The sequence below is a fragment of the Panthera pardus genome, unplaced genomic scaffold (genome assembly GCF_024362965.1).
Source record: "Panthera pardus isolate Hobbes unplaced genomic scaffold, ASM2436296v1 HiC_scaffold_21, whole genome shotgun sequence".
In the NCBI taxonomy this organism is placed as follows: domain Eukaryota; kingdom Metazoa; phylum Chordata; class Mammalia; order Carnivora; family Felidae; genus Panthera; species Panthera pardus.
The window spans coordinates 44,959,258-44,986,886 of NW_026526777.1; the positions used below are offsets into that span (position 1 = coordinate 44,959,258).

At 42.8% G+C, this 27,629-nt stretch overlaps 1 long non-coding RNA gene across 2 annotated transcripts in view; it reads left to right on the forward strand.

Annotated features, from left to right (window-relative positions):
- Positions 1–25,575, forward strand: part of LOC109253880 (uncharacterized) — a 48,266-nt gene extending 22,691 nt beyond the window's left edge. For both annotated transcript variants that reach the window (XR_008424645.1, XR_008424646.1), the window contains exons 4-7: positions 3,086–3,194; positions 4,166–6,964; positions 21,150–21,254; positions 21,974–25,575. This is a non-coding gene — a long non-coding RNA (uncharacterized LOC109253880). The remainder of the gene's footprint in view (positions 1–3,085; positions 3,195–4,165; positions 6,965–21,149; positions 21,255–21,973) is intronic.
- The last annotated feature ends 2,054 nt before the right edge of the window (positions 25,576–27,629 follow it).

Consider the following 27,629-nt stretch of genomic DNA (forward strand, 5'->3'; position numbering starts at 1 on the left):
CAGGATCCATGTGACAGATTACCTCATTGCTGCTGACCAGAAAATTCCTGACTGACTGGTTAAAGCTATATTTCTTGGGGAGGTTGAAACTGCAATTGGATTAGATATTAAGCCCCACTTGGTGACTTTGTCCAGCATAACTGACTCCATTCTGGGCTTGTGGTTTTCTATTTTAGCACAAACCTCAAAGAAATCCCATAGTTAAGGTTGTATGTTCCATGCACTCACCAAAATGTTACTGCACATAGAGAAAATACACAACCATAAATGAGATTCAACAAAAATAGCAAACCACAGAATCAGACCTGCAAAAACTGATATTATAATTATCAGATACCAAATATATAATAAAAAATAAATATGTATAAATCCATATAAAGGAATAGAATTAGAAAAAAGAATTCTGAAAAGAATCTACAGCAGTGAAAATTATAATAACTGAAAGTAGGATCTGGATAGATTGATTTAGCATTTTATTAAACACAGTTAAAGAAACAATTAGTGATTTGGAAGTTAAAGCTGAAGAAATTACACATAATGTGGGACAGAGACAAGGCAAAGGGAAATATGGCAAAGAGATTCAGAAACAAGGAAAGAAGAGTTAACAGATCCAACTTACATATAATCTGAGTTCTAAAAAGAAATAACCATGGGGGACACACAATATTAAAAGACATAATGACTGAGTGTTTTCAAGAAGGGATTAAGAACACCAAACCTTAAACCAAGGAAATTCCCCAAAGCAACAAACACCGTAAGTAAAAAGAAATACACATGAGTGACAAATTAAAAACAATGAAAACACAGAGAAGAGAAAAGAAGCAGCCAGAAAGGAAAAAAAAAAAAAAAAAAAGAGAGAGAGAGAGCAGGACATCTACAGTGACTGATAGCTGACTTCTCAGAAACAACAGTGGAACCCAAAAGAACTGAAAATATATTTTCAGAGTACTGTAAGAAAATAACTTTCAACCTAGAATTCTATACAGTTAATCCTCAGAAAACAGGAGTTTGAACTGCACGTGTCCACTTACATATAGATTTTTTACAGTCCAATACTATAAATGTATTTTCTCTTCCTTATGGTTTTCTTTACAATCTTTTCTTCTCTCTGGCTTCCTTTATTGTAAGAATACAGCGTATAATACATATAACATACGTAATATGTGTTAATCAGCTATGTTATCGGTAAGACTTCTGGTCAACAGTAGACTATTAGTAAAGTTTTGGGAGAGTCAAAAGTTATACCCAGATTTGCAACTGTCAGCACCCCTAACTCCTGTGTTTTTCAAAGGTCAACTGTATTCAGTGATAGAATCATTCAAAAGTAAAGGCAAAATAAAGATATATTCAGACACAAGCCCAAAATGGTTTACTATCAACACATCTTCACAAAAGAACTTCTAATGAAGGTGTATCACATCAGAAGGAAGATATGTGATGTATGAAAATGGAAAGCATAAATATTGACTATGTACAATGGCAAAATTAATGTCTAATTGGTGAGGCTACATATCAAGAGAGGATAGCATATTGCTTAGGGAGGGTGATGATTGGCTTGAAACATTTGAAGACTCATATGGTTCCGAAGAAGAGTAAAATTATTTAACATGTCAATGCATGTTAAAATTTGTAGGATAATCATTAAAGGGATAGGATAGAAATAGCTGTAAATGTTAACTTTTATCCTCATTATTATTGTTATTATAGTTGCAATTATTATGTTCTTATAGAAAAAAAAGGAAAGAAAGAGAAGGGGGGGAGAAAAAGAGAAGGAAAGGATTCTATAGTCAAATCAGTTTTTCTTAACCAAAACAGATTTATTTCCTGCTTGATTTCTCTAAGTTTTTTCTCAGCTAATGGGCATTCTAAATCCCCAGATAGACTGTAGAGGGTGTGCAGAATTTTGTTTATTTGACATCAGAACCTTTAGCTCATTAAACATTTATTAATATATTGAGAAACTTGCAGGTTAGAGAATACCTTTTAAACTGAATGTGAATCTCCTACAGCTTGATTTGCTTGTTTAAGGGATTAATATAACCATGTGGGCTTGAAGAGACTAACAGACTAGATTAACAAGGTCAATCTCAGAAAGACCTCAGGTCTGAGAAAAGAAGACAGTAATGAAGAGTTGAAAATACTCTTGTCCAATGATACCACGAAGGAGGGGACATATTGCAAGTTATTAAACTGGAAGAAAAAAATTAAAGCACCACCTAGCAAATAGGTTGGAAAGCTTCTGCTATAAGGCTGGTGGAACATCTGGGAACACTGCCAAGTAATTTTGGGGAAGAGACTTGGCACTAATTGTGGCCTTGTGTTCTTTGTGAAAGAAGAAAAAGATTATTTTATAAGTCATAATACACTACCTAGAAGCCAAATTGCCAGTTAAAATTCTATTTGCAGGCAGGTGTAAGGTTTCAATATAGCTTTCACCTAACATCATAGAATACTGCCTCTTTGTAATCAAATAGGATGCCAACTATCGTTTCAGCTCCATTTTTGATGTTTCAAATGTTCAGAAAAATAGCAGGTTAGGAATGTCTGTAATTATAATGGAATCTTATATGTCTGCTCTAAATGCAGCTGTTTGGTTTATACAGTCCAGAGGAAATAAATCACCAAATATAGAAAGGTGCTTTTGCTCTTATCAGCTCAATTAATTATTTCCTCTGGAAGTTAACATTTTATTTATTTTATTTTTTTAATGTTTATTTGTTTTTGAGAGAGAGAGAGAGAGAGAGAGGAGGAGGAGGAGGGGCAGAGAGAGAGGAAGACACAGAATCTGAAGCAGGCTCCAGGCTCAGCTGTCCACACACAGCCCGACACAGGGCTCAAACTCAGGAACAGTGAGATAATGACCTGAGCTGAAGTGAGATACTTAACCAACTGAGCCACCCAGGCACCCCTAGAAGTTAACATTTTTTAAATGGATCCAAACAAAGAGAAAGGGGAAGGTATTTGGTGGCTAGCTTTTAAAATTCTATGCTGTTTAGTATCTTTTTAAAAAAAGTCTGTGATACTTAAGTTGCCACTGATGTAATATAATCCCATTGATGCTTTTATGTAACTATACATACACTAGGCTTGTTTTCTCTGAAGACTTAAAGAAATTTGGAGGCATCAATCTTCACATTCCTCATGGTGGAAGGCTTAAAGAGCAAGCCACACCTGAGCTGGCCTTGAAAACTCTGGTAAGTGGAAAGAAGAGATGACTTTCACCCCATTCTCCACAACTGGAATCCCCTTGGCACTTTTTTCTCTTGCTCTCCAAGTCCTAACAGGCTCAGGGCCTGCCACCACCATGAAGCCTCCCTTGATGTCTCTGGTCCATCTTAATATCTTTTCTTTCTCTGAAGGAAAAGCGGGTATCTCTTGTTCTCTTCATGGTAGCACTCAAATCCTACTGCTGTTCATTGTGCCCTCATTATTAATTATATGACCTACTCCTCTAAACAGAGAGATTCTTCCAGGCACAGCCAGTTCTTCTATTCCTTCTTCTAAGTCTATTTATTTATTTTACAGAGATTTATTATATTTAGAAAGAGTGTGGGCACTTGTGGGGTGGGGTTGGGGGTGTGTGGAAAGGGAGGGAGAGAGAGAGAATCCCGGGGCTGGAACTCACAAACTCTGAGATCCTAACCGGAGCGGAAATCAAGAGTTGGATGGTTAACCAGCAGAACCACCCAGGCCCCCAGGGTAGCTCTTATATTTCTGATTCTTGTTCAGTTCAGTGCTGGGGTTACAGTCGGTGGCCCATAAATACTTGTTAATAAAGTGACTAATGAAAGACCTAGAGAAGTCAACTGCTTAGGAAACAATTATTCTGGCTACTCCCTGACAGCAGGGAGGTTCGGGGTGGTCTGCGGTTTGGGAAGGACTTGTATGTTACCATTCTTGCCATCCATTTTGAAAGAGTTCAAGGGAACACACTGCTCCAGGGAGCGCTGGTTTCTGGTCTGTGCTTATGATCCGGTTGGACCAAAAGCAAACTGAAGGGCCTTTCCCAGAGAGTCACAGCCCTCTCTGTGACAAGGAACTGCTGTGGACAGCTGAGGGAGGACGGGGGTCGGGGCAGGAAGTGGAGCTGGAGCCACAGTTCTATTTTTCAGCCCTCCTGCTGCCCCGGTTTGTTCTTCCAACCCCAACACCCCCTTCCTTGTAGGCTTGTATCTTAAAGGACTGCTTCAAGGTGAGGATTTTGAAAAGTACGTTGGGGACTTGTAAGCTCCTCCCCCAAGCAAAGTCAGCAGGAGGCATGTTGACGATGGCTGTTTGCTCTCAACACACGGAGAGTTTGCAGAAAACTGGAGGTCAGACCCCTGCCTCTTCTTGGGCTCCGGAGGCCTCGTGCGGCCAGGACAGATGCAGCGGGCCTAGCGACTATTGCAAGCCCGCATCGGACCGGGCAGAGCTAGGGGAACACAGACTTGCGCCCTGCCGCTTCGGCCGGTGACGCGTGGGTGAGAAGCCCCGTGTGCAGTGCGGATGGCACAGGGTCTGCGCTGAAGACGCATGGAGCAGGCTCCTTGAATGCGACGCCCACTGAGGCGGCGCAGGACCCACCGCCGCATCAACTGCTGATCTAGTTCAGTGGTGGCGTTTCCGCAGGAATGGGAAATTATTTATTCTCAGATCCTTAGCTGGTTTCCTTTTACATAACTTCTGCGTCTTTCAATTATGTTCACTTTGGGGGAGCCCTAGGGCTCTCCTAAACCATACAGGTGTGGAATTTTAATAAAACACGATTTATTAAAATCCGAGCTCACAAAATTGGTAAATTATGGAGATGGATTATTTTTACCGAAAAAGGATTTTGTGATCAAATTCAGGTTCCCTTTTGTTAATCCCTAATTCTCCTAGTGCGTATAATAACATCACATTGTGGATTTCTTCAGAAGTAATCCATGTGCCCAGCTACAGTACATCATGGCAGGTAAAACCCTGTTATTTGACTTCAACAGGACCTAGATTTGAGACCAGGCTCTGACACTTACTTGCTGTGCGTTTGAATAAATTTATTATCCTGTCAAAAATACAAATTAAAATTGTTGCAAGTGTTAAATGAGATAGCATAGCTCAAACACTTAGCATACAGTAAGAGCTCCCTATTTTAGTGAAATTCTTTGTCTTCTTATCAGAGTATTCATAAAGGTCGGTTGACCCACATCTGGTTTAAATGCAACTTTTTTTGTATCTTTTGTGTAAGAGTTAGATCTACCTTTGTTGCTGTGACTTACTTCTGTGACCATTCTGCCAGTTTCCTGTCCTGCCCAGTGGTTTGGGTTCTATGGCCTTGGATTTCCCCAAAGGCCAAAGTCCTCCCATCACAGAAGTGGGTGGAAAAAGGGCTACTTCCATATCATACTGCCTGTAGGCTGAGAGTCTGCATAATTAGATGGGTTTCTCTCTAAAATAATGCTTCTCAAAGCATAGCCAATGAACCCCTTTATCATAATCTTAGGAGTGTTTATTAAATTGCAGATTCCTAGGGTCCTACCTCACAGCTTTTGAAATAGAATCTTTTGTGGAGGTTCTAGGGTAAGAATCTTCATTGTAATAAGCACCCAGCTTATTCTGATGCTAACCAAATAAAATTGTAGAACTGCTCCAGTGCAGTCCTCAAGTTTGCCTGATTATGGAATGGCCTAGGGATATTTAATAAAAATAAAGGTTCCTGGGCCCCACCCCACAATTTCTAGGAAGGAGCCTGAGGATGTGTATTTTTAAAATATTTTTTAATGCTTATTTATTTTTGAGAGACAGAGAGAGAGACAGAGAGAGCTCAAGTAGGGGAGGGGCAGAAAGAGAGGGAGACACAGAATCCTAAGTGGGCTCCAGGCTCCGAGCTGTCAGTACAGAGCCAGATACCGGGCTCAAACCCACAAACCTTGAGATTATGACCTAAGCAAGGTCAGATGCTTAACCGACTGAGCCACCCAGGTGCCCAGAGGATATTTTTTAATAAGTGCCCTCAGGTGATTCTGATGATCTGGCAAATGCAGGAAATGCTGCTCTAGAATGACTGGCCAGTGGCACCTTTGGTGGTAGTGGTGGTAGCAGGAAAGGGATGGGGGCAGTGATCAGGGACGGGATGATGGTTTGAATGATCCAGAGAGTGACTTAGGTCAAGACCTGAGCCCCCGCTGTAAGGGTTCATCTTTGCTTTTTACTTTTTTTTTTTTTTTTTTAATGTTTATTCATTCTTGAGAGAGAGACAGAGTGTAAGTGGGGGAGGGGCAGAGAGAGCGGGAGACACAGAACCCAAAGCAGGATCCAGTCTCCGAGCCGTCAGCACAGAGCCCAATGTGGGGCTTGAACTCACAAACTGTGAGATCATGACCTGAGCTGAGGTCGGACGCCCAATCGACTGAGCCACCCAGGCGCTCCAAGAGCTGAACTCTTAACCAGTAACTGAGCCACCCAGGCGCCCCTCCACATCACCTTTGCTTTTCAGCATCTCCCCCTGCGTGCCAGTCTGTGTCCAGCCGCTCCCACAGTGTTTCAGAAAGCAAAACCAAGTCACTTTGGGGAGATGAAGCAAATGCAAGAGTGAATAGTGAAGCTCCTGGGCAGGAACCAGCAATCTCAGATGAACAACTGTGGGGCTGTGAGTAAATGGAAAGAACAGCTGCTTATCATAACAGCCATCCCTGGTTCTCTCTTACAGCCTGGCTGAAGTTCCCATTGTCACCTTTTTCAGGAATTGCCTCCTTTCCTTAAGACAGTCTGACTAGGTTTGTAACTCAAATGGCTTTCATCAAAACAACACCCTGCACCAGGTGCTGGCCATTCAGTGACCTGTGACTGAGCTGTGCCTTACCTACTGTCTTTCTGGACCTCTGTGCCAGCCTCTGCAGCCAGATTAGTTCTTTCAGAGCTTGCACTGGGTCCCAGCTTTTCCTCAGCAACAGCAGTCCAGGGATGACAGGTGCCATGCTTTCTGCACAAGTCTTAATCTGCAGTGAGTAGAACAGTAATGCTTCAACCTCATATTTTATCGGCAGATATGGCTACCAGGTAAAAAACCTACTTGTTACAAAGATGCTCTCTTGGGATACTCATCCTCTCTCCATGGTGCTCTCCTTACTCCCAGCAAAGCTGGACAATACTTCCCTTAGTCTGCTGTCTACCCAGTGATGGGAAGGCAGCCTACAAGCAGAGGAGTCTTCTCTCTCTCCTTCTTCAACTGATATTCACAAGGTACCTGTTCTGTAATTTTGCCCCCAGTTACTTTGGACCTGGGTCTACCACCTCATGACAATACTGAGTTTTTTCTTTCCCTCTGGTAGGGATTATCTGTGATCCCAGTGGGTAATAAAATTTGCAATGAGGAAGACTCTGATACCACCGTAGTCCTTCATCTATCTTGTTATATGACATTCTGGCCAGCAAACAATGATGAGGGCTTTATTCTAGGGAGATATTGTAGTGTGTTCACTACACACACAGAGATAAGTAAGATAAAGTCTAGGACAGAAAGAAATTCAAATGAGGAGTACAGCAACATTTCAGTGGATGACCTATCCCAGGGTCAGCCTGCCAATGAAAACATAAGAGTCGGGATATTCAAAATATAAACAATATGGGAGTTCTTTAATTGTGATATCTGTGTGTATCTATATCTCTATCTACAGAAAACTAAAATATTAATCCGGAAAAAGTGTTGATAATGTGCATTGTATTAAGTATTGTGTTGTCAACTAATCTAGACCAATTTGTTCATTCACAACTGTTGGGTTCTTTTGGCAAATAACGGTGACCTCTAATGACTAAAGGTAGAGAGAGGAAGGGTCAAGGTCTCATTCCCAATAAACTTGTTACAAAGTGGTACATTACAAGAAAAGCAAATCTCAAACCAAATCCCGCAACACAAATGTGAACATTTATTAGCAAACAGACACGAAGAGTCATGCAATATGCTCTTATTGGCTCCCTCCCTTGGTCACTCTGCCAGTCCCCTTTCATGACAGTTTCACTAGTGACAGATACAGCAGTATTCTCTAGGGAGGATCAGCTAGCCATCCAGTCAGAATCAGACAATAAGTCCTTTGGTAAGAGATGGGACAAAGGACCGAATGGGACTTCTAGGCTGGTGCATCATACCAAGAGATATTAGGCTGCTGCACAAGAGAGGTTCATGCACAAGTGAGGGTGTCTGTACCTTGCGAGTCAGTTTACGTATACTGAACACTATTCCAATTGCCTTTGAAAAACTATTTCTAACTCCAATTATGCTAATGAGTAAACCCTTGACTACAGACGGAGATAGACATCGTTGAAGCACTCATAGTACTCTGGAGTAGACTCCTGAGTGGGCTTCTTAAAATTTTAACTAAGCACCTCTGGACAGTTTATCCCAGGTTAGGAATGTTAATTAGGTACTCCTAGCATATAGAATAAAACCAACACACACACACACACACACACACACACACACACACACACACACACACACTTATGCTGAAGTATTTTAAAGTAAATTAGACAACATAACAAGTAGACAACAGGGGTGCCTGGGTAGCTCAGTCAGTTAAGCATCCGACTCTTGGTTTCAGCTCAGGTCACGATCTCAAGGTTCGTGGGTTCGAGCCCCGCGTTGGGCTCTGAGCTGACAGCGAGGAGCCTACTTGGGATTCTGTCCTCCTCGCTCTCTGCCCCTCCCAGCCCCCCCCCTCAAAAATAAATAAACATTAAAAAAAAACAAGTGGACAATAAAACAAATCTTCAATTTAGTTATAACATTGTCAACAAGAGGATTAAATGAGAATGATTAAATTCACATTATATATGGAAAAATAAATACAGCTAATTAAGAGTTATTTGAACTGGGGCACCTGGGTGGCCCAGGTGGTTAAGCTCAGGTCATGATCTCGCGGTTCGTGAGTTCGAGCCCCGCATCAGGCTCTGTGCTGACAGCTCAGAGCCTGAAGCCTGCTTCAGAATTTGTGACTCCCTCTCTCTGCCCCTCCCCTGCTCATTCTCTCTCTCTCTCTCTCTCTCTCAAAGAATAAATAAACATTAAAAAAAAGAGTTATTTGAACCAACTTACCTTAACAGACAAAAGAACAGATAATATACCATTTGTTTCTGATATTCAGCTCCAGTTTCATTAAGGACCATCACATCAGATCAAGGGAAATTACTCTGCCTTCTTCTGTCCAGATCCTCATCTTTCATCACCCAGGTTTCATTCATTCATTTTTTTTCAACTGATGAACATTTACGGACTCTCTACTCCCAGACTGAGGTTACAAAGATGAATACAACTGGTCCCTGTGTTCAGTGAGTCTCCAGATGAGTGGAGAGAGCTGCCTTTTAAATAGATGCCATGAGTGGGAGTCCTAGGGTATAAATTCAGGACAGCAAAAATTGGTTAGCTTGTTTTCTATCATCACATTTAATTTCTATCTTGATCTCTCACTATGTTTGTAGTGAGAAGTTTACTCTTGGTCAATGCAGAGTAATAGATAATTCAGGGTTTCCCCCACGCCCTTCTCCGTGGGGCAGCATTTAGATTCCACTCGTTCCATGACATCAGTGGAAGGAACATCATTGTCTAGCATGTGGGCATCTGCTGTGGTGTGTGGGTTCACGTCTGGTTTCCAGTCACCAATTCACTCAGGACACACGCTGCCTTCCCATTTCCCACTGAGAGGCCCTTTCACCAACTTACTCCCAGCTCCTTGAGTTCCCTTCTTGGACATGAGAAGTGAAACTCTCAGTGTCCTCTTGCCCTCTCGGGCCCCCTCTCTCATAGCCTCTCCCCGCCCTCCCTTGCCCACCCTCCGATCATTCATCAACGGCTTACTATCTTTTGCTCCAGCCTCCCTTTTCTCTGGCTGCAGTCCATAGGATCTTCCAAACCAGTTTAGGGAAAAGAAACTTTGTGCTATAATAATTTAGGACCTAGGCCTTTGATCCTTAAAAATATTCTTCTTTAAACAATGAACTTCCAGGGTGCCTGGATGGCTCCATCAGTTGACTTTAACTCAGGTCATGATCTCACAGTTCATGAGTTCGAGCCTCACGTCGGGCTCATCGCTGTCAGCACAGAGTCCCCTTTGAATCCTCTGTCCTCTCTCTCTCTGCCCCTGCTAGGCTCATGTGCTATCTCTCTCTGTGTCTCAAAAATGAATAAACATAAACCATGAACTGCCAACTTGAGTCTATTTGGGGAAACTCAAAAAGCTCTATTAACTCATTTTTTGCTCTTTGGATTTTTTATTGAACAGCCTAACTCTGGAGGGTAGTGAGTATAGACTGCCCCTCTGCTCTAAATGGGGAAAGAGCAGGGTTATCAGAGAATATGAGGGAAAGAAGTATAGGTTTTTTCCTAAATGCTTTCCTTCCGTATAGCAATTCCAGTAGAGTATAAACGGATTTGATAGGGGAGACATCAGGTATATTGTGCATACATGAGAGGGTCACTTAAAAGCTGACTGGGAGGTTCAGGGGAGGTTTCCTGGAGGAAGAAGTTAGCTGAGTGGTTGGAGGAGTAGAGGGGGCAGAGAGGGTAGCATGATGGAGGGCCATAGGCATGATAGAGAATGTGTCATTGAGGGATCCACAAGCAATTTAGTGTGGCTGGAATATAATTTATTGTAGAATTGAAAGTTGGCAAAATATGAGGTTACACTAGAAAACTGGGTTCAGATCATGAAATATACTATCTTAAAAGCAATGGAAAGCCACAAGGGGAGTGACATTATTAAATCTATACCATAGAGAGGTCAGTCTGCCTTTGGTGAGAAGTGACTAAAAGGCAGTATACGGCAGGCAGGGAAACCAGTGAAAATGAGCTTTTAGGAACCAAGAAACATTATGAGGCTCTGATTGGATATAATGGCAAATGGAGGTGAAGAGAAAGGGAGATACTGGAGACATAATTAGGAGGTAGAATAAGAGATTTAGTAATGGGTTGAATGATTCCAATGTCTTTAGTGGATGATGGTGTCATTCTCCAAAACAAAGAATGTAAGGGGAAGAACTCATTTGGGAGGTGAAGGAGGAAGATAAAGTAAAAAAAAAAAAGAAATTAATGTCTGTATGACATCCAAACAGCTGTCCAGCAGCATTGCCCCTGAGGCAAAAAATCTGGGCTGGAGATGGGAAGAGGAATTCAGTTCCATAAAGAAGGTAGTTGAAGTCTAGGGAGTGACTTAAAATCATAGGAAACAAGTATATACAGAGGACTAACTCCAGATGCTTAAAGATCACCAACATTCAAAAGTCAATTCCTTCTGGGTCTTCTCTTCTGTTTCTAAGCTGGTTTGCATCAGAAAGAGAATTATCAGGTCAGGATTTTAATGCCAACTGCAGAGAATTCTATCTCTCTGTTTACAGTTGGTTGAAGCTCTGGTTTTGAGAACAGCGTCTTCAACAACTGTTTTCAACCACTTTAGAGACCTGGTTGGAACATAGTTTTTCTCTTGTTAACTTATTGTCAGTGAAATGTGACATCCTCCTGGTAACTGGCAAATGTATCTCCTACTCTAGTTTGTCCTGTGGTGAGGGAGAGGGGCAGGAATGTTTTCATGGTTCCCAAACTGAAAGGAGAGAACTATGTTCAACCTTTGTGCTGCTAAAAAGATCTCCATTTCTTCTCAGAAGTCTTACACTTAAGACTTTTATACCTTAAAAATATAGTCCATGATGAAGTTTGGGGGTAATGGGGGTTCGTGGGGTCACGTCCAAGAAAGAATTCTTCTTTTTTTTAATGTTTATTTATTCTTGAGACAGAGACAGCGTGTGAACAGGGGAGGAGCAGAGAGAGAGGGAGACACAGAATCGGAAGCAGGCTCCAGGCTCTGAGCTGTCAGCACAGAGCCCGATGCGGGGCTCAAACTCACGGGCTGTGAAATCATGACCTGAGCTGAAGTCGGACACTTAACCGACTGAGCCACCCAGGCACCCCCAAGAAAGACTTCTTGAAGACCTCTTTGGTGCAAAAATGTGATTTTATTAAAGCATGGGGACAGGACCCATGGTCAGGAAGAGCTGCACTGGGGTCCTGATGGGTAACTCATTACCTGCCCTCAGGTTGGGAGGGGGTCAGAGCTAGAGTAAGTCTCTGTGGAATTTTGGAAGCAAAGTTCCAGGGCCTTGAGGGGCTAGCTGTTGCTAGGGAAACACCATTTATTACCATTTAATAAAACCTCAGTCATGAGACCCTTCAGATGCATGTCAGGGGGCCATAAGCTTGGAGTATGATTGCCAGCACATATCTTGGGGCAGTTGAGATAAAGGAAATACTTACAGGATCCTCGAGGTTGGGGCACTATTAAGCCAAGGTTCTCTTTTGCCCCCAGCAAAATGTCATCATGGAGGCAGCTGAGCTCCTGGAGGGAGGTCACTCTGCCGGTTTCAAGGACTTGTCAATGGGCTGTAGGCAGTAAGGAAATTTAATTTTCCATTTGCCTCAGTTTCCCACATCACCATGGCAAGCTCTTAAACCCCTGTCCTTTGTTCTTGGGTAGTTAGGAATGTCCAAGGAATATCACACAGATCCCACCTGGGTGGGAGGGGGTGCTAGCTTGTGCTTTGCCCCACAGCCTGCCTCATGCTCCCTCATCACCTCCTGGTCTGTAACAGAAGATTTCTTAATGTTTTGATATCACAGGACACCCACTGATGAGATTTTTATGCATAGAGTTGTAAAGTGTTTCTTTAAAAACTCTTTATTTTGTTAGGACAACAGCAAAAGCCCCAACGTAACATTTGGGTGAAGAAGGAAGGAAGGAAGGAAGGAAGGAAGGAAGGAAGGAAGGAAGGAAGGAAGGAAGAGAAAGGAAAGAAGGAAGGGAGGGAGGGAGGGAGGGAGGGAGGGAGGAAGGAAGGAAGGAAGGAAGGAAAAGAAAGGAAAAGAAAGGAAAGAAGGAAGGGGGGGAAAAGAGAGAAAAGAAAAAAAAAACCTAATTTGATCTTGAAAGGTAAGGCAATGAAATTCCTTCACTATTTTTCATTATCATGATAAAATAATTATGAATCATGAGACTTGAAAGTATCTTTCCATTTACTCACAGCACATCTGCAGGTTATGTGTGGAACACCAGTGTTCCATGGCATGCAGTATGAGAAACACTGTTGTGGTGACTTAATTGTCACAGTCCACAGGTCTCTGCTCATTATGTGGGGCTTTACAATCTTTAAATCTGAAAGGCAGTTACCGAAAAGACAAGGGGTGGTCCCAGAAAGCTGGTTAATTCTGCCCTTTAGTGTCCACTGTCCTTGTCCTTAGTGCCCTTGGAGAGAGCAGAGCTCTGGAAGGCCATGGAAAGACCCTACAAAGGACCTGCAGGGTAGGAGGCAGTGCTAGGTGATGCTTTGGCAGCAGCTGCAGCAATGAGAGGTGGAGGAGCCATCATTAGGCCGCCCAGAGGCAGAGCGGCCAAGCCACTGATTGCCACCAGCTTAGTTAGCAACAGGCCCCACCATATCACAGGAGGGGTGGAAAAGCCCGAGGAGGCGTCCTGGCCTCTCATCTCCTGCTGTGCTCACATACACCACCAGCAGCAGCTGCGTTGCAGAACTGCGTCCCTCTCCGCCTCTCTGAGAATCCTGTGAGTGTGTGTGCGCTATATATTGTTAAAGAATATTTAAAAAAAGAAAGTAAAATCATGGCTGTCCTACAAATGTAAGATGAAGACATGTCAAATATTGTGTTTAATTTAATAAATGAAGGAACCAATAAGTCATTCCAGCTGGCTTAAAGAACTCCGAGAACCACATAGAAATAGGGGGGACCCAACTTCAGAAATGAATTTACGAATAGATGCAAGATGTGCCCACCCATAGGGCGATAATCAATTTATTTGCATTTCTATAGATAAGAATCATTTGCATTATTATCCATGTTCTACAACTTACAAGGTTGCAGAGAAGCTCAAAGAAGATGAAAGATGGAGATTATCCCAATGGGTGAGCTGCTTACTTTCTAGTTCATAGTAAATCCAATGTAAATTTTAGCTATTATGTATTGTTACAATAATAGTGTATTTGGAATCAGACAGGCTAGGGTTTGAATCTCTTCTCAGCCACTCGCTAATTGGGTGACCTTGGGCAAGGAAATTCATCTTTCTCAGCCCAATTTTCTTATCAGTGTGCCATTATTTGGGGACTAATGAGAAATAACAAGAATGATGTTTGTAAAATACTCTATAAAAGGTTAACACAGAGTAAACATTCAACAGTGGTAATATTATTTTTGTTATTAAAACTGGCAATTTTAACAATGCTGAAACTTCTGTTTATATGACCAGCCGTTGCTGTTTTCATTACCGGTATACTCAGATAAAATTAACTTTTGGATATAGTTAACGTTTTAAATCATAAATAGATAAATAAATGGACGTCAGATACTGAGCCTGGCCAAATGGTACTGTTGCCAAAGCTAATGACTGAGTAGGTCTGTGTTCTGTCTTTTTCAAAAGTTAGGCGTATCAGCTGCATAAAGTGGGTTTTTATCCTAGTAGGTTGGAAATAAATGATAAACATTAAAAAGCAAAAGGTTAAGCGTAAATGCTTCTTGTCTCTAGACACAGAAGGGAGGTTGTCAATGCTCCCTATGAGCAAAACACACAGCACACACACTTTTATCAATAATTATTTATGAAACAATCACCAACATCATGAGTCAATGACTGTAACTTCAAGAAACCCACTGTTTCATACAATCACAAAACTGACAGGAAACTTCAGGATTACCAATCCATCCATTCCTTCATTTTAGAGATGGGAAAATATTATTCAGAGAGATTAAGTATATTGTCCAGTGTCACACAGCTAGCAGAGTGGGACCAGAAGCCAAGTCTCCCGATTCCTAAGCTAATTTTCTGTGAATTTCCCTACGTCATATCCATCGAGTTGGCAGTCGCTAAAAATAGAACTGCTAGCCATCCTCAGTATGTATTGAATTGAGAAATCAAGGCCCACAGAAATGACACACAAGCTTCCCTGCAGCACTCAGGACAGATTGGACTTGCCAGAAAAGGAGGTTCCACTTGACTAGAGCTGAGCAACCATTGTCCAGGGCGGAATGAGCGGCCCACTCGGCTGTAGCACCTCATGATTTATTAACTGCTACTGGTGCCCATGAAATATTCATCCGCTCTTTCCTACAGTTACTGCGCCCCTGCATCAATAAACCATTGCTCCCCCATCTGTTTAGGTGTGCAGCTTGGAGAAGAAAAGCTTCACAAAAATGGAAGAGGCCTCTTTGCGTGCTTAGCTCAGAGGCAGAACACCAATGCACTTCTTGGTTTCCTGTCCTTTTCTCAAAGGGCACTCCCCATGTGTTGCCGGACAGGGAGAAGCCCTGATGGCTTTGTAAGGGGAAGCTCGAATAGCTAGGGAGAGAAGGAGAAGAAGGATTTCGTGTGATCGGCGTGCGGGTTGTAATGCTTCCAGTTTCAGCCTGAGTTTATTTCCCCCTGTAAGTAATAAAGCAGGACCCAGGGAGCCCAGGCTTGCCTAGCGTGGAGGCTTGCCTGGAGTCGATTCGTGCTCAGTGTGAAGCATGAACCTGCCGTTGCTCCGCAGAGCCTCCTCTTTGTGATCAAAACTGCTGCTCCTTAGTAGCAGAAAGAGTGGACTTTCTGCACCACTTCCCTCCTCCTATTTCTTCAGAGGCTTTTTCATAGACTTGTTTTTTCCTGTATACCCCTTTGCTGCGATCGTCTCCCTTGAGCCTTCTCTTCTCACCGTGTGTATTTCCCGTAAGTATTTGGATCCTTGATCATGCATTCTCCTCCTGTCAACAATCCTTTGCAAGTCTTTCTCTTCAGCTTCAGATCTACAAGTCCCACTACACCATCTGTCTGTACCAGGATAACCCATCGCCCCTCAAACTCAATAGGTCCCAGCCTGAACCTATTATTTCCCCTCCAACGCCCACCCTCCCTCCTCTACTCACCAAACCTGCTCTACCTGGACTGGATCCATTTCCAAGACGACTCACCCACGTGGCTGACAGGCTGGCGCTGGTTGTCAGCACGTTGCTTACCCAGGGCATTTGACCAGGGAGCCTCAGTTCCTCTCTATTTGGGCTTCTTCACAGTACAGTGTGGTAGCTGGGTTCCAACAGTGTTCCAAGAGACAGGAAGTGGAATATGCAGGTCTCTTAAGGCCTGGGCCTGAAAAGTGGCACAGCATTACTTCCATTGGTCAAGCAGTCACAGAGCCCACCCACATTCAAATGTAACCCTGCCTCGAGGGGTGTGTCAAAGAATTTAGGGCTATCTTTAATCTACCATGTCCTATGTCCAATCAGACTCTTGCCATCCTGTCCCTTCTACCATGGCTTTCACACGCTGTCCCTTTGGTCTTGAATGCCTTTCTTACCTTGTCCTATTTCCTGCTCTTTCTTCAAGATTCTGCTCAAGAGTTATCTCCCCAAGTCTTTCTTAACCCTACCCTCTCCAGGGTGTAATATAACACCCTGTGTTACCATTTACTATTCTGTATTGCAGTTGTTCATGAGATGTATTTCCCATGAGACTGTGAGCACTATGAAGGCAGGGACTGTCTTATTCTTTTATGCATCCCCAGAACCAAGCATGGAGCTGGGCAGAGCAAAAGACCTCGGCAAACATTCATTGAATGGGTGAGGGTTTCCTCATTTTAATCTCTCAGTGGCACTGCAAGGTGGCAAAAGTTGAGGAGTATTCCTGTTTTACTGCCCTGACTTCCTTATCTTAGATAAAAAGGAATAAACAAACAATTATGGCAAAGAGTAATGACATGACCCAAGGTCTTATAGCCAGGAAGATGATTCAGTTGAATCAATAGAAGTTCAGTTTCCCAAAGTAAGTTAAAAGCACAGATCTAGGGACAAGGTTGGGGAGACTGAGAAAAAGCCCCGCTATGAATGGACATGGTTGTTTGGCAGAAAATGAGGTTACCCATTCTATTCGGTGTTTACTGGGGGAATGCAAATGACCTTCTCTCCACTGCCAAGAAACTAAAAACAGCATAAGAGATGGAAGATGGTCTGATAGAATCTGTTAAGAAAGAGAGTGGACACAGTGCAAGTGCTTTGTGCAAATAGGAAAGGTGGATCTAATGGAGATTCTCAAAATGACAGTGGGAGAGTGAGAGTTTGCCAGTAATTCTCAAGTGACTCTTCAGAGCAGAGAGAGACAGCTATTATCAGAAAGAGAGGCTGTGCCTACAGGCCCAAGTGTTAGGGTCAATTGGATAATTCATTGGAGTTAAAAACCTCAGCTAAGATAAAACATCCCTCAAGGACATCTGACTTTATGTGCTCCGATTTCATGCTTAACACGTCCCTTCTGTTCACTGATTTGGCTTCTTACATATTTTTTTTATTAGAAAAATATTCTCTTGATAATAGATAGGGGTATTCCAGTCACTAGAAAGAAACCTTCCTCCTTGTAAATTCACAGGTATTGCAGCTTGTAAGCCTATTTCTTTTAAATTTGATTAGTTGAGACAAATGGATTCTTTCTTTGAGTTTTGATGGTCTTAGTTTTTTTAAATCACACAAATAATTCATATATACTTTCTCGTGTAAGAGAGTCAAACAGTTGAAATAAGTATAGATGGAAACCCCTTTCACCACCGGGCCCCCATCCAACTCCCAATCACAGAGATAATCATTGTTATGCATCCAATATATAGCATTCAGTCCTTTTTCTATGCATTTATATAGAGAGGTGGGTGTGTTTATATATTTATAAATGTCCCTTTCGATTTTTATACAAATTAGATCAGACTCAACATTTCCCTTTTTCATATAACTCTATCCCATGAAAATCCTTCTACGTTGGTCCACAAAGCTCTGCCTTCTTATTTCTTATGGTTGCGTGCTTTTTCTATAGGATATATTAATCAGAATTCTCCAGAGAAACAGAACCAATAGTATGTATGAGTTAGAGACGGAGGAGATTTACTATAAGGAAGTAGTGCACATGATAGTGGAGGCTAGAAAGTCTCAAGATCTTCAGGGTGACTTAAGCAAGCTGGACACCCAGGAGAGCGAGTGGTTTAGTTCCAGTCTGAAGGCCTGCAGGCTTGAGACCAAAGAAGAGCTGATATTTCAGTGTGAGTCTGGAGGCAGGGAAAAACCTATGGCCTAGTTAGAAGGCCATGAGGCAAGAGAAATTCCCTTTCACTATGGGAAAAGTTAGCCTTTTTGTTCTTTTCTTTTTAAGTTAATTTATTTATTTTGAGAGAGAGACAGTGCCAGCAGGGGAGGGGCAGAGACGGGGGGAGGCGGGGAGAGAGAGAGATAGAGAGAGAGAGAGAGTGAGAAAGAGAGAGAGAGAGGGAGAGGGAGAGAGAATCCCAAGCAGGCTCCACACTGTCAGTGCACAGTCCAACTCGGGGCTCAAACTCATGAAACCATGAGATCATGACCTGAGTCGGCCACTTGGCACCCCCTAGCGTTTTTGTTCTATTCAGGCCTTCAAGTGATGGATGAGGACCACCCACATTAGAGAAGCCCACTTGCTTTACTCAGTCTACCAATTTAAATGTTAATTGCATTCAAAACCACTCTCACAGAGACACTTTAAATACTGTTTGACCAAATATCTGAGTACCCATGGGCCAGTCAAATTGACACATGAAATTAACCATCACATAGGGTTATATAATTATTCTCCTTTTTATGGATAGGGGTTTTTTTTCCTTTTTACCTTTTCCCATTTTTTTACTATTAAAAACACTACTTCAATACCAATTTTTTGATCATACAGTTTTGGGCAGATATACATATACATATATGTATATTTCTATAGGGTATATTGCCAAAAGTGGAACTTCTTGGAGTGGTAGGTAGAATAATGAATGCCCTTCCCCCCCAAAATGTCTAATCTCCTAATCCCTAGGGCCTGTGAATATGTTAGGTTGCACAGCAAAGGGAAACTAATATTGCAGGTGGAATTAAGATTCTTAGTCAGAAATGGACCTAATATGATCACAAGTGTCCTTAGAAATAGAAGAAGTGAGGGGACCCTGGATGGCTCAGTTGGTTAAGTGTCTGACTCTTGGTTTTGGCTCAGGTCATGATCTCACCATCCTGAGATTGAGCACTGCTTTGGACTCTGCTGGGCATAGAACCTGCTTAAGATTCTCTCCCTCTACCCTTCTCTGCTCTTCCCTGCCCGCCCCCCCCATCCACGTGCTATGCAAGAAAGAAAGAAAGAAAGAAAGAAAGAAAGAAAGAAAGAAAGGGAGGGAGGGAGGGAGGAAAGAAGGAAGGAAGGAAGGAAGGAAGGAAGGAAGGAAGGAAGGAAGGAAGGAAGGAAGGAAAAAAAAAAAAAAAAAAAAAAAGTAGAACACAGAACCAGAGAGATCATGCTGTAAGAAGGAGTATGCCCAAAGTTCCTGGCTTTGAAGATGGAGGAAGAGGTCCACCAGCCAAAGAATGTGGGTGCTCTCTAGAAGGTAGAAGGAACAAAACAGATTCTCCCCTCACAACTTCACACTCCAGAAAGGAGTATAATCCTGCCAATACCTTGATTTTCGGTCAGTGAGACTTATTTCATTGTTCTGAACTACAGAACTGAAAGATAAATTTGTGTTGTTTTAAGCAACTAAATTGGTAGTAATTTGAAATAGGAGCCACAGAAAACTATCATACTAGGCCCTAGGGAATATGTATTTAAATTTTGATTGATAATGAGAATGGCTTCAAAAAAATTAAATAAAAAAATTTTTAAAGTGTTTCAATTTACAATTTTATTACCAGTGTAAGAGAAAGCCCCTTCCCTAATGCCATCACCATCACTGGAGTTCATCAATCTTTTTCATTTTTAGCAGTTTGGTTGGGTGCAAAGTGATTATTGATTTGTTGCTGAGACTGGGAATCTTTTTACATGCTTTCTTCCTTATTTACAAATGGAATATTTATCTTTCCTTATTTTTATACAAGGTTGATGGTATGCTTTCTTATTGAAGTAGAGGTGCTGTTTAGATATTGTGGCTCCTAATCCATTGCCTTTTATATATGTCACAAATATTTCCTCCCAATCCTTCACGACTACATTAACTACAATTATGGGATCTTCTGTCATGTAGACAATTTTGTGTCTTGATTAGGAAGAAAAGATTAATATCTTAACTAGAAAAACTATAGGTGCCTGTCTGACTCATGTAATAAAACAGCTTGAGTGACACTCCTTTGAGCATTAGTTTTCTTATTATAGTAATGCATTTATTCATCCAAAAATCATTGACTGTGAACCACCTTATGCCATGGGTAGATGCCAGGGAGACATAAGTAAAGTCAACATTCGAGGACTATGCAGTCTAAATGGAGATACAGACAATGAGACCACCATAACAATAATAGAACAACGTGTGCTGTGATAGAGATTTGTGCAGAATCCCATGGAAATCCATTGGAGGACCCCCATATCCAGACCAGAAGCTTTCATAGGGCTTGTCCAGGGGAGGTAGCAGAGCAGGAGGGGTACACGGGACAGACAGAACTGCAGGTACAGAGGCTGGGGACAAGAGCAGGAGCTGTAAACAGTTCACAGAATGGGGGTGATGATGGGGTGAGTTGTGAGTTTGGAGAGGTCAACAGGGACTGTTGCAATCCGTATCATTCAATTCAGTCCGTTTTCTGAAAACGCTAAAAAGCCTTTGGAGTTTGAAGCAGGTGGATGAGGTATGGACTAGCCTTTAGTAGAGACCATTTGGGCTGGTCTGTGGACAAGGGGCTTAAAGGGAGCATGATCAGAGGCAGGGAGGCCAGTGAGGAAAACGGCTGTCAAACTAACCTAGCAACAATGGCAAAAGTGAAAATAAAGTAGTGGCAGAGGAATGGACACACTGGACAGATTGAGAAATCCACCCTAATTTGTCGTAAGTCAAAGACAATATGTAGTGTTTTTTTCCAAGTGGAAGTTCCCTGTAAACTAAAACATTCAACTTCCTGATGGAATTATAGGCACTGTGACAGGCCAGTAGAGATGTTTCTGAACACAGAAGACTTTCCAGGAAAAGTAAAAGTAAAAAATCATGGCATATTCAGACCATATTTGGATTTTGTCCTTCATATTTGGATTTTCTTTATATGACTATGAACGCATGACCCCAGCATCAGCCTGTCTGCCCTCCCCTTTATTCCTACCAGCCCCGTATTCTTTGTGTTCTGTATCTTCCTATGTATGTTTTAGGAAACAAGAGGGCTTATTGTCCGTCCTTCCTGACATTTCTCACTGCCACTCTGCACTAGACTCCATTCACGTTCACTACCTGGAAATCCTGGACCAGGGGATAAGGTAAGAGTCTGCCTCCTTGACTAACGAACAGCAAAGGTGTGAATGGGGGAGAAGAAAACTCTCTGATGTTCTTCCACCCCTTTATTCCACATGACACCACTTCTCAAAGTGATATAGGGACTTCACACTTTACTGAAGCATTAAATTGGCCAAAATTATAATATAGAAGAGCAAATTATTAAAACTGTAGACAAACATTTTTACCTTACTCTAAGGGACAAATGCTTCCCTCTGCTTCACCCTGATCCCCAGCTCTGCTTTTGTTTCCTGTTCTCAAGCAAGTGACCAAATAACATGGGAGGGAAGGACATGCCCTTTGCCAGGAGCAAAGCTTTCCTTATTACAGTATTACTCTCTCAGCTCTCTCTTTCACTCAGAAATGGGAAAAATATTGAATAACATTTCCCAGACCTACTGCTGGCTAATAGCATCAGCTGCTAATGTTTTATGAAATCCATCCCAGCCAATGTGGAACATTAAGCAGAACCCACTGGGTTAGCATTTGCCCCCTTTCCTGCTCTCTCCACATTATTTGACCTGTCCTGCTATGTGAAGAGACTGTCTAGGATCCAAAGCTTTGTGTCTGCCCAGCAACAGTGATAGGAAATGAATGCCATCTTGACATTGCTAAATGCCCTTTGGGACTGACATTTGGTGGGCCTTCCAAAGAAAGCTGAGTTTATTGACACTGTGTGTTTGATTATCACTCGCTTTTCTAGGACAAAGGCCCAAAGCAGCCCCTGTTACCATTTGGCTGGCATTAATTCTATTTCGACTTCTCCTGATCAAAAACAGAAGCTGTATCACTGGTGCTCTGGTCTAAAGATGCCCCGTGTCACCCGTGGAACATCTGGCCTCAAGTGGCAACATGTAGAGGGTGAGGAAGGAGACAACTGGAGACACATTCAGAAAGTTGTAATAATAATCATAATAAATTTACATACGCTATCTTATTTGATCCTTAAATGAGATAGGTATTTTTATCCTTGTTTTAAAAAATGAAAAAAACTGAAGCTCAAAGACTTTAGAAATTTGCCCAAAGGCCTATATCTTGGTGGGAGGGGATGTATGGATTTATGTGATTCTAGGGCTACATACTCCAGTATCTTAGGCTGGGACCCACTATGTCCCTCTGCCCTGGCCAAGGGGTGCTATCATCCAAGAAACTCAGTGACCAGGTCCAGGTGAGTTTTGAGTTTTATTTTATTTTATTTTATTTTATTTTATTTTATTTTATTTTAAATTTATTGTCCCATTAGCTAACATACAGTGTATACAGTGTAGTCTTGGCTTCGGGAATAGATTCCCGTGATTCATCACTGACATACAACAGCCAGTACTCATCCCAACAAGTGCCCTCCTCTATGCCCATTTCCCATTTCACCCCCCACCCCCAAGCCTTCACCCCCATCAACCCTCAGTTGGTTCTCTGTATTTAAGAGTCTCTTATGGTTTGCCTCCCTCTCTGTTTTTAACTTATTTTTCCTTCCCTTCCCCTATGGTCTTCTGTTAAGTTACTTAAAGAAGGGGGAGAAATGAGATCTGGCACACAGGAAGGAGTGATGTTCATCTTGGGGCTGGGGGATAGGGCTCTATTAAGTCCTGGGCAGTAAACTCATATGATTGGGAGATGGCCTTAGCACTACAGATCCTACCAAACGGGAGCTCCATTGACCATTGTCCTTAGGAAACTTTTATGTTTAACCTGCGATCAGTTTAGCATTATGGACTCTTATCCTCGGGGTCTGTACATGGTCACAGCCTCCAGTAGAGTCGCCTCCAGTTCCACGAGGAACTGGGAGCTAGGGAAAGACAGGACTGAAATGGGCTGGATGATGGAAACCTGGCCCTTTCTCTTAAAGCTTGAAAGGGTAGCCAGTGTCACCAGCAGGAGCATCAGCTGGGCACCATGCAGCTATTTGCAGCTTGACAGCCTCTGCTGAATTATTGATACCCCTCAGTACCTCGGGACCTCCCCCTTGTTAACAAATCGCGCTCCATATTAAAATTTAAAGAGGCAAATGAGTGCAATCTCTCGCCCTATTATTCCCCCCTTCTTTTGCCATCTGAGCTCTAATTTTTAAGTCAATCAGCCTGAAAGGTGTCTCTTGGGAGGTGGCACAGCTCAGACAGCCAAACCCAGGACAGGAAAACCAAAGGCCACGAGTAACACCATGACCTGAGCCCTGAGTCAATTAATGGAGTCTGAGTGACTCTGGGCCAGGTGAGCACTGACTCTCTCTGAGTCACTGAAATGAATAAGAAATCTGTTCACTTCCTTCCTGGGACAGCAGCCCCTGTCCAGTTTGTCACATCCCTAAAACTTCCCTAAAGCACAGTATGAAAACTTTTAAGTTGTGATCCAAATTTGGATTTGGGATGCTCTGTTTGGTCTGCAGAGTCATGGTTTTTTTTAATGAAAAGCGTTTCCAAAAATTTTAAAAATAGGAGGTTTTACACAAGTATCAGATTTTCTGACTTTTCTTGAGAGATCAAAGGACTTGGGTGTTCATTTGCACATTGTACCACTTCCTAGGTCTGACAGGGGCTGCTCCTTTATTTTTTATTTTTTTAATGTTTATTTATTTATTTAGAGAGAAAAGAGGGGCAGAGAGAGGGAGAGGGAGAATCCCAAGCAAGCTCTGCACAGAGCCCAGTGCAGGGCTCGATCTCATGAACCACAAGATCAGATATGACCTGAGTCAAAATCAAGAGTAGGACGCTTAACCAGCTGAGTCATCCAGGTGCCCCCATGTAGCTGCTCTTTTAAATGAGGTAAGACTTCTTTTCTTTGCCACAGTCTCTACCCTTCCCATTAATGACTGAATCTGTGACCCTTGGGCTCAAGAAGGATGGCAAGCAAGTGTTTCAGTGTGCCAGCTCAAGTCTGTTAGCAGGACTTCCTGAGGTCCCATAATTGATCTGATCAGTTATGACAGATTGCATTGCACTTTGCAATTGTTCACCTCCCCTTCCCTGTAAGAGGATTGTACATCTCTGACTGTTGCCATGTGACTATGTGCAGATTCTTGAAACAGACGCTCTGAGAGGCATTGTGGGTTATCACCGGCTGTCCGGCTCTTTTCCTCTGCCATGGGCGTAACATACCCCATGAGCCTTCAGTCTGAATCCCCATAGGACAAGGACACATGGTGCAGACCAGCAGCTGGCTTACAGGTTGGAGCTGAGCCACACCCTTGACAGAGCCGCAGCCGACCCACAACCTTCAGTAATATGAGTAAGTCAACTGTAAACAACTGAGAATTGGGGGATTATTTGTCACTGTAGTAGAACTGACCAATACAGCAAGGCCAGGATTGCTAGAACAAGGTACTGTGATGAAAAAGCAATATTGTCTTATTTTTGGAGAAGAGAAACATGATGGCCTTAGGGAATTCTTAAACAACATTAATTTTGGTTGTTTTTAATTTAAAAAATAACTTAAGAGGATTCTGGAAAGATAATGGCAGTGGCCTCAGAAGAACCGGGTTGAGTTCCCGAGCGCATATTTAATGAATAATTTTCCTTTCATCAAAAAATTATCTTTTAAAAAATCATATGTGTACTGAAGCTTATTTTCAGTTAATTTCACTTTGTATTAGTAAAGAGGACATTGCAAAATACTTGTCATGTAGAGGGTGTCTGGCGTCTGAAAGAGTCTTCACCACTGCTTATTATGAGGATCAAAGGGGCTGAACTATTTGAAAATGCTTTGTCAGTACTACATGAGTACAAATGCTAGTTTTTACTAGGTTTGTGGTGATATGGCATCGTTTTCTCATTTTCTCCAGTAGGAGGCAGGTCAGGCATTACTGTCCCCATTTGACAGATGTACAGACTGAGTCAGTAAGCAGGGACTTGTCAGCTAGTTAAGGAGAGAACTGAGGGAGAGTCAATTTATCATTCAGACTAGGGCACCAGCAATCTGTCCGTTGCCTTATACACAAAGGGGCCAACCAGGGACTTTTGAATAATCTTGCTAATACCCATATTTCTAGTCTAATGGTGTCAGTTATAATGAGATTTGGCCTGTGTTGGTTTCTTAATAGTAGCCAAAACCTAATTAATTATCTACTTCCGTATATATCTACCTTCTGCCTCCTTTGGCCCACGGCATTGCTTCTAATTTACATTTTCAGTTCATAATGTCAATATTCACCAGCCCCTTTCAATCCTTGATTAACCTGGTCATCCTCTGAGCCATCTGGTGGTAGGCATGGTAGTTATTCTTATTTAAGAATTAACATATGGGGCGCCTGTGTGGCTCAGTTGAGCGTCCAACTCTTGATTTTGGCTTAGATCATGATGCCAGGATCATGGGATCAAGCCTCTCTCTTGAATAAATAAATAAATAAATAAATAAATAAATAAATAAATAGCACATGTGTCGTATTAGTTTGAAACATCCATAGCCTGCAAAGTCAAATTCCAAGAGTTGCAGTTTGGTATCATTCAGTAACTTTGGACTGTGTTGTCTGTTACAACTCTAGGTCATTCTTTTGGACATGAAGGGCATTTTGTTACCTGGAAAGGATCTATGTCCCATGGATGGCCAGAAAACTCAAGGATAGGGACTGAAACAGAGTGCCTGGTGCTAGCTGGCACATCCCCCTTTCAGGAGACGCTGGTTTGGGGCAGATGCTGGGTCACTGGTTAGCTTTCCTCTGCTGTCAGAATCCTGGGGGTCTCCCGGGGCACATGCCCTCCGGAGTCCTCAAGGATTTGGGAATGCCATGCCAGGTGCTCAGGATTTGCAGGCAGGCAGGCCGTGTAGCGTGGTTCTTGCTCTGGAACAGCTGTACGTTTGGAATGAGAGTTTCCAGTGCTTGTGTTCTTTGCTCACTTCTAACTGCTTCATGGAAAGTAGGCTTATGATGCCACCCCATTAGGGAAAATATACGCTTTCCACTGACTTAAAATTTGTTTTTTTAAAGAGGAGGATATACTGGACCAGAAGCAGTTCAGCAACCACCAGGTGTTGGGGATGTTTCCCAGGGTTCAGGAAGAGCTCAGAAGAGCCATTTGGGGGTGGAAGCAATGAGGGTGGAGGTTATCCTGGTCTGAAGAGGAAACCTCACCTGGAGGCACCGGATCCTTAGGGCAGTCCCTCCCGGCCCCAGCCCCAGGCTTCTTTTGCATTTTCCACAACCTCCCTAATGTTAACATTTCTTAAAGCCCCAAGACCTTTGGTAAATTTTTCTCAGGGTCAGGCGTGAGGGCAAGGGGCTCCTCAAAGCACTACATTCAGTACGCTGACCCCCCTCCCAACAATCAAGTATCATCCGACTCCCAGCTTTTCTCCCTGTTCAGTAACGTGGCCCATTTTCTATCTACGGGGAACCAAAGTGCTCCCGTTAGAGAGGTTCCTGCCCACGCAACCTCCACTCAGCGTTTCTGGTCACCTTCTCCATAGAAGCACTAGCGCAAACCAAGGTCGTGTGCCCTGACGTCCCTCAGCACATAGTCAGCATGTGGCACCTTGTCCCCCCAGGCCCACATGAAGAAGACAATTAAAACCCCATCCCTAATGTTTCACAGACACACATACCCACACTTCTCTTTACCTCAGTCGCTTTGAAGGCGGGAGCAATGACCGCCATCTCAGCTGTGAGAAGGCAAACCTCCCACAGGTTACACTACTTGACGAAGCCACACTGCCAGGAACCTGCAGAGCCAGCAGAGACAGCCTTTCACTTGGAGTCCTGTCTTCTCCTACTGGGATCCGCCGCCTGGGCCTGTGAAGCGCAGGATCCTCCTATGCTACAAGGAAATTCCCTTCTGTTTACCCCCGGGTGCCATTTTCCCTTCTCCCCACTTGGTTCCCAGAGCAGCCCTTCCACTTCAGCTTAGCTTCAGACACATCAAGGGTCCTTCCTCAGCTGTCTTCCCTCTTCACCCTGGACTCTTACTCAGTATCTTTTCAAACTTGTGTTTCTTTTACAGTCTTCTCTGATGGATGGCTTCCTCTCTTCCCCAAGTCCTCAACAAAGACTTCTCTTCCTTGAGGTTTTTCAGTGGCTCCTTATGACCTACCCGATAAATGCATAATCTTTAACCCAGCATACAAACCTTCTCTCCTCGTCTATTTCTATTCTTACCGCTCCTCCTTATGAATCCTGTATTGTAGCCATCTTTCTTGGATTCGTGTCCCTCACTTTCAACTCTGAATCTCTTAGGGCCTAAAGGTCCTCACTTCTACAGGGTACTGTCCCTGACTTCTCTCCCCTCTTCAGGCCTAGAGCACTGGGTTTATGTCACTTATAAGACATCACACTTTGGAAGTCTGGTTACTTTTTTGCATGTGTGCGTGTGTGTGCACACAACAGGCGTGATCTCCACCGCCAGTGAGGGAAGTCTTTGAGGGCAGGGATCCCA